The sequence below is a fragment of the Procambarus clarkii genome, chromosome 68, assembly GCF_040958095.1.
Source record: "Procambarus clarkii isolate CNS0578487 chromosome 68, FALCON_Pclarkii_2.0, whole genome shotgun sequence".
Lineage (NCBI taxonomy): Eukaryota > Metazoa > Arthropoda > Malacostraca > Decapoda > Cambaridae > Procambarus > Procambarus clarkii.
The window spans coordinates 4,426,445-4,428,944 of NC_091217.1; positions in this window are offsets into that span (position 1 = coordinate 4,426,445).

A 2,500-nucleotide genomic window follows, 5' to 3' on the forward strand; every position below is an offset into this window, starting at 1 on the left:
CACTAGGCACGTTAATATATCAATTCCCAGAACTCTTAATAAATAATCCCCAAAAGTATTATATAACATTCTAGCAACATTCTAGCAACATTCTAGCCACATTCTAGCAACATTCTAGCAACATTCTAGCAACATTCTAGCCACATTCTAGCCACATTCTAGCAACATTCTAGCCACATTCTAGCAACATTCTAGCCACATTCTAGCAACATTCTAGCAACATTCTAGCAACATTCTAGCCACATTCTAGCAACATTAAAAAGAAAAGTCGACAATAATTGAATGCTTTCTTTTTAGATCTTTCAGCCATGTCACTCTAAATTATTGTCAACACTTTATATATTTATATCTTGCAGATTGGTATGTATGTATGTATATATATATATATATATATATATATATATATATATATATATATATATATATATATATATATATATATATATATATATATATTTGACGTCTTCCAACTTCCTGGTAGTTCTCGTGTGTCCATTGTTGTATTAAATATTGGAAAATATTTATATATATATATATATATATATATATATATATATATATATATATATATATATATATATATATATATATATATATATATATATATATAGAGGAAGGGAGTACCACCTCTAGCTGGAAGAAGGGGGACCCATAGCCTCGGAGGAAACCACGCATAACGCATTAGAGGGAATGTTTAGATCCCCTCCAATACAGTTTCTGTGTGCTTTTCTCCTACCACCCCCTTCCTTTTATATTTTTTGTGCTTTATTATGCATTTGATGGTTACAAGATATATGGGTTGATACAAAAATAATAATGCAAAAAGGTGCTTAAAGGTTATGGATCTCTTGAAAAACACAACAATGGGAAACATTGATGAATGTCACAGACGGGTTCGATCATTGTTGCAAGTCAAACACTTCTTCGAATTCCTCTGAAGTTGGACTAGTGCCCAAGACGCAACAGGCATTTTCCCTCTGAATCGCAACACTGAGGCGCTGGAACAAGAAACTTTTTGCTCTCTGGTCTTTTGTAGCGCTGATCAATTTATCCCCCAATTCCTTCAGGAACTTCAATGCACATTTTCCCCACGAACCGAGGGTCTCCGAGCCGATCGGAACAAAGCTGTAGCAGTGTGCTAGACCTCTGTATTTAATAATTTTCTGCGATTCCCTGAAAGAAGCAGCACCACCGCTTTCACGTGTGCTGTAGTGGAGGTAGGTACTGGCCAGTGTGGCAGCGCACGTGTAGTCCCATACCACTTGCTTACCATCCTTCCAAGGCAGCAAGGTGACCCCATCAGGGCGCTTCTGAGGGTCGTTAGGTCTGGATAAGTGTGGTTCTCTTTGTGCCGGGCAGCGGGCTGTGGCGAGGCTCCTCTTGATGATGTCGTTGACTTCTTCATGTCTTGCAATTTTACCCTGTGATTTACGACATACCAGACCATGACGACCATATTGGTCTGCCATCGCAGTTACGCAGATGCACCTATGTTCGGTGAGGATGGGGGCGGCAAGGCTATATATATATATATATATATATATATATATATATATATATATATATATATATATATATATATATATATATATATAGTCGTAGTGGCTTAGGGCTTTCTCCTCATAATTACCTTACCTTCTTCGAGCACATCCGTCTCAATTTAGATGTTCCAATTTTCTAATATAGCTACATTATATATGGAATGCTTGTTAAAGACACTAGTCGGCAGTTGAGTGGCTCCTTTCTATTCCCTAAGCCTCACGTTTTCCCCCAATCTTTAGTGATGCATTGGAGTTCATTGCCAGGAACTAGCACAGGTTTTCAGCAACATCTTTTAGGATTCATGGTGATATCCTGCCTCGACCTTTAACCATTGTTTCGCCTCGTTCAGGTAACTGCTCGCTTATCATATCCCTGCATCACTGTTGTATCCAGGTTTAATCTGCAGGAACCGTGTCTTCCACATCAAGTAGTTACTTGGGGTCCACTTCGAAGATATCTTGTACCCTCTTATCTATCCGGCTTCATATTTTACCGTCATCAATGCTAATTGGATGACGGTAAACATTGCCACTTACACTTCTTACTTACACTTACACATTGATCAGTATTTGGGTTTCTTGCATCTTGTGGATAAGTGAAAATCTTGGTTGGTCCTTAGAGTGGGGGGCTATGTTGCTCTCATGATAGTTCTCTGTTACTCTTCTCGTGCATACATGCTGGTTACTTCTTCACTTCCTCCTCCTACTACGTCGTTATTTCCCCTTTTTGTCTTTGGCCCATCAAGTATTTGTCCCCATACTTCCTTACTCCAGGTTTTAGCTTTTGCTTTGAAGAGCTGTTGAACTATGGGCTGTGTCCTGCCTTGTGGTTCTGACCTGTCACAGGAGGATATTCCTTTCCTTCTGTGACTCGTAATATTTCTTGTGCAAGAACCCCGTCACCTCTTGCTCTGACGTGATCCTTAGCAACAATTCAATGTGTAACATAACTACGTTTA